Genomic DNA, 5,647 nt, shown 5'->3' with positions numbered 1-5,647 from the left:
AGAAGAAGAAGAAGAAGAAGAAGAAGAAGAAGAAGAAGAAGAAGAAGGTGGAGGAGGAGAAGGAGGAGGAGGAGGAGGAGGAGGAGGAGGGGGAGGAAGGAGGAGGAGGAGAGTGGAGGAGGAAGGAAGGAAGGAAGGAAGGAAGGAAGGAAGGAAGGAAAGGAAGGAAGGAAGGAAGGAAGGAAGAAAGAAAGAAAGAAAGAAAGAAAGAAAGAAAGAAAGAAAGAAAGAGCAAGCAGGCAGGCAACAACAAAACCCTTGGAACAATTTCTGTTACTTTATCAAATGTTTTGTCTGTTTTAAAAGATTAGTGAGTCACTGTCTTTTTGTTTTGTTTTTATAAAGAAGTTCTGTTGACTTAAAACACTACTGCCAACATAGGCAGAAATACCACAAGTACAGTTGTATAACGACAGTACTTAAAGCAAAGAAAAACAATATTTCAGAGCTGTTCCTGCTATTGAAGTCTCCTGAGTTTTCACAAAACATTTCCAAGGACTCAGTTAGGGTCCAGAGGTTCTCCATGAGTTCTAGTCAGCCCAATGCAGCTCTACTGTGAAATGCAGGGAGGTGAAGGCTTGGGTTATATAGTGGTAAATGAAATAAATGATTGTGATAATTTGAATATCTTTCTCATGGGTTTTTCTTAGAACAATGTGTATTTGTAAAGCTGTGGAAAATTCACACACAAAAAGAATTTATGAGTATTATGCTGTGTTTTCATTTCTTTGACCCTGAATCAAGCAATTGTGTTTAATGCTTGTGCCTTTTGTTGTTGATGATGTTTGCTTTCAAGTTTGGATGCAGACTTCATAAAATAGAGAATAACTGAATTAATACCCAACTTAGTATGTGCTCTATGAAGCAAGTATTTAAGGAAAACTCTCATTCCCCTGCTGTATTGTGAGACTGACTAAGTCACAGATTGTGTCCTGCTAAGATATGCATGTCCTGGTGAACAGCAGAGTTCCTTGCACATAGCAGAATGATTGAACATTTGCAGAGTTAAAGTGGAATCCAATTGAATTAAAATGGCAGTAACACAGCATTTATTTGACAATTCTCTAAAACAGACAGCTGATAAATGGACAATTTGTGGCATCAAATGGTACCATTTATGAATTAAGATCTTGATGTGATTAAAGAAGTATGAATTTATATCTTCATGTTAGAAGATTCTAATTTTGTTAACTTAAATGTGTAGATACCTGTATAGTTTCAACATAATTGACTTAATTCATCAGAGCTTTTCTGGAAACAACAATAATTATCATTCATTGGCTCTCAACCCTGTCAAGGCACTATATTAGATGTGTTACACTTTTTTTTACATTTTATTTATTTATTATAATTGATACATTTTTAATTGCACACGTGTTTATGGGGTACAAGTTTATAGTTCAGTACGTATCTATGTTGGATAATGATCCAACAAGGGTAGTGCATCCATTAGCTCATGCATTTATTACTTGTTTGTGGTAAGAATATTCAAAAGCCTCTCTTCTAGCTATTTTGTATTATGCAATATTTTATTGTTCACTATACTCACCTTAATGTGCAATAGAACACCAAACTTTATACCTCTTATCTAATTATAGCTTTGTTTCCATTGACCAACCTCTCCCTATTCTCCCGTCATGCTGTTCTACTCTCTGTTTTCATGATAGATACTTTTTTAAAATTCCACATAGAAGTGAGATCAGGCAGTATTTGCATTCCTGTCTGTGTCTGGCTTATTTCACTTGACATGATACCTTTCATGTCCATCCATGTTGTCCTAAATGACAGGATTTCTTTTTTTTTTTTTTTTTTTTTTGGCTAAATAGTATTCTATTGTATACATATACCACATTTTCTTTGACCATGTATCTGGAGAGGAACATTTAGGTTGATTCCATAATGTAGCTATTGTGAATAGTGCTGCCATAAACATGGAAGTACAGATATGTCTTCAACATACTGATTTAATTTCTTCTGGTATATAGCCAGTAATGGGATTGCTGGATCATATGGTTGTTCTATTTTTAATTTTTTGAGGAAGCTCTATACTGTTTTTCATAACGGCTGTAGCAATTTACATTCCCACCAACAGTGCATAATACCTTCCTTTTTTCCACATCGTTGCCACCATCCCTTATTTTTTGTGTTTTTGATAACAGCCATTCTAATGGGAGTGAGCGGTTATCTCACTGTGGTTTGAATTTGCATTTTCCTAATGATTAGTGATGTTGAGCATTTATTTTATACACATGTTGGCCATTTATATATCTTCTTTTAAGAAATATCTATTAAGATATTTTGCCCATTTTGTAATCAAATTGGTTTATTTTTTTGCTGTTGAGTTGCTTAAGTTCCTTATATATTCTGGATATCAACCGCTTGTTAGATGTATAGTTTGCAAACATTTTCTTCCATTCTCTAGGTTATCTCCTTACTATGAAAGTCCTCTTTGCTATGTAAAAGATTTTCAGTTTGATGTGATCTCAATTGTCTATTTTTATTTTGTTGCCTGTACTTCTGAGGTATTATTTCAAAAATATTTGCCCAGCTAATGTTGTGAAGCATTTCCCCTACATTTTCTTCTAGTAGTTTTATAGTTTCTTTGGGACTTTACATTTAAGTCTTTAATTCATTTTGAGTTGACTTTTATATATGATGAGAGACTGGTGTCTAGTCTCATTTTTCTGCATGTGAAAATCCAATTTTCCTAGCACCATATATTAAATAGACTGTCTTTTCCCAATGAATGTTACTGACATCTTTGTTGAAAATCGGTTGGCCATAGGTGTGTGATTTTTTTTTCTGGGCTCTCGATTCTTTCCTATTGACCTATGTGTCTGTTTTTATACAACTATCATGCTGTTTGGTTGCTATAGGTTTGTAGTATATTTTGAAGTGAAGTAGTGTAATGCCTCCAGCTCTGTTCTTTTTGCTCATAATTATTTTGGCTATTCAGGTCCTCTGTGGTTCCATATGAATTTTAGAATTATTTTTTCTATTTCTGTGAAGAATGCCACTGGTATTTTGATAGGGATTGCATGAAATCTGTAGATTGCCTTGAGTAGTCTAGCCATTTTAACAATATTGATTCTTCCCATCTCCTCTTCAATTTTCTGGGATAGTTTGAGGAGAATTGGTATTACTTCTTTAAACATTTGATGGAAATCAAGGATAATGTCCACAGAAAGTGCCAACAGCTTCACTCTGATTGGGGAGGCATCTGATGGCGGCACCATGGAGAACCTCCGCCGAAGACTGAAGGTCACTAGAGACCTTTTTGACATCATGTCGGGCCAGACAGATGTGTATCACCCACTCTGTGAGGAATGCACAGATACTCTTTTAGACCAGCTGGACACTCAGCTCAACGCCACTGAAAATGAGTGTCAGAACTACTAACGCTGTTTGGAGATCTTAGAGCAAATGAATGAGGATGACAGTGAACAGTTACAGATGGAGTTAAAGGAGCTAGCACTAGAAGAGGAGAGGCTGATCCAGGAGCTGGAAGATGTGGAAAAGAACCGCAAGATAGTGGCAGAAAATCTCGAGAAAGTCCAGGCTGAGGCTGAGAGACTGGATCAGGAGGAAGCTCAGTATCAGAGAGAATACAGTGAATTTAAACGGCAACAGCTGGAGCTGGATGATGAGCTGAAGAGTGTGGAAAACCAGATGCGTTATGCACAGATTCAGCTGGATAAGCTGAAGAAAACCAGTGTCTTTAATGCAACCTTCCACATCTGGCACAGTGGACAGTTTGGCACAATCAATAACTTCAGGCTGGGTCGCCTGCCCAATGTTCCCGTAGAATGGAATGAGATTAATGCTGCTTGGGGCCAGACTGTGTTGCTGCTCCATGCTCTGGCCAATAAGATGGGTCTGAAATTTCAGAGATATCGACTTGTTCCTTACAGAAACCATTCATATCTGGAGTCTCTGACAGACAAATCTAAGGAGCTGCCGTTATACTGTTCTGGGGGGTTGCGGTTTTTCTGGGACAACAAGTTTGACCATGCAATGGTGGCTTTCCTGGACTGTGTGCAGCAGTTCAAAGAAGAGGTTGAGAAAGGCGAGACACGTTTTTGTCTTCCCTACAGGATGGATGTGGAGAAAGGCAAGATCGAAGACACAGGAGGCAGCGGCGGCTCCTATTCCATCAAAACCCAGTTTAACTCTGAGGAGCAGTGGACAAAAGCTCTCAAGATCGTGCTGACAAATCTTAAGTGCGGTCTTGCATGGGTATCCTCACAATTTTATAACAAATGACTTTTTCCTTAGGGGGAGGTTTGCCTTAAAGGCTTTTAATTCTGTTTTGTTTGCAAACATGTTTTAAATTAAATTCGGGTAATATTAAACAGTACATGTTTACAATACCAAAAAAAAAAAAAGAGAGAAAGAAATCCACCTTGGTGCCCTAATGTCTCTTATATTAAAAATAAAAACAAAAAAAGAAAACCTTTTACATGGCAAAATGGATTATGCAGATGAAATTAAGGTTACTAAATTAGTTGACTTTAATTTAGGTTAATTATTCTAGTGAAACTCATCTAATCACATGATCCCTTTTTAAAAAGTTTCAGGTATCTGGTGCCACTTTGCCGGGACCCACCATCAAATTGCAATTCTTGAACACAAGGAAGCTATGATGGCTGGTCTAGAGCTTTTAAGTTCACTCATTACGACAAGCTCAGTTCCATGGAATAAATTCGTTACCTGAGCAATAATATTATATGTAATCAACTTCTGTCTTGGCCAGAGTAGATTATCATTTTATATTCGCTGAATGAAGGAGCTCCATATCCAACCAAATTTCTAAGAACTATTTTATCAAAACCTTATCCCTTTGAGGCAGACTAAGCAGAAAAGAATAGAGAAAGGGGACTAAGAATTCAACATGGATAAGCAAAAGGAAAAGCTAACTCTATTTAGTAAACATCTAAAAATACCATCTTCTAGTGTCAATTGATGAGTACATTAGCACAGAGTTTACTGTCAGGGTGCCATAGTTAAACCTTTAATGGGCACTTCTTGGGAGGAGGTAAAAAGGAACATGAGAGTACTGGTATCATTTCATTTTCCAGAAAACTTAGGGAAGTCCTGAAATGTACCCCTTTGTAGTTCGTTTAGTGTTTACCAATTTTTGATGTTATACCCTCCAGTAAAATACGTGGATGTGCAAAAAAAAAAAAAAAAAAAAAAAGAGAGAAAGAGAAAATCATTTTTTTGAAACAAATGAAGTAAATCAGAGCAAAATGTTGGAATCATAACTTGTTAATTAGTGTTGAATAACTTCTTTTTGCTGCATTTTCCATCCATTTATCATTATAAGATTCACATTTTTTTGTGCTATGTCATTAATTGAATACTAAACAACTCTAAGTTAAGGAAACTCTCAGTTTGAAGTTTACAGTTTGGTTTTTATTAACAGGTCAATGTAATTTGGTGGAAAGTTCTTTGGACCAAAAGTCAATAGACTTGTGTGGGCAAGTCACTCAGCCTTAATAATTTTGTTCTAAGTTCTTCATATTAAAATGAGAATAGCTAGTATATTAGCTTACTTTTAAGATATCTTGATTCTGCTTAAGTCTGGACTTCTATTTTAGAGGAAATACCTTGCAGTGAATCATATAGATGCAAACAGACTAGAAAA

At 36.3% G+C, this 5,647-nt stretch overlaps 1 pseudogene; it reads left to right on the top strand.

Moving 5' to 3' along the window:
- The first annotated feature begins 3,171 nt into the window (after positions 1-3,171).
- Positions 3,172-4,263, top strand: LOC111544470 (annotated as a pseudogene).
- Positions 4,264-5,647: the final 1,384 nt, after the last annotated feature.

The sequence above is a fragment of the Piliocolobus tephrosceles genome, chromosome 4 (assembly GCF_002776525.5).
Source record: "Piliocolobus tephrosceles isolate RC106 chromosome 4, ASM277652v3, whole genome shotgun sequence".
Classification (NCBI taxonomy): Eukaryota; Metazoa; Chordata; class Mammalia; order Primates; family Cercopithecidae; genus Piliocolobus; species Piliocolobus tephrosceles.
The sequence above is the reverse complement of the archived record's forward strand: the minus strand, read 5'-3'. Positions and strand labels throughout refer to the sequence as shown.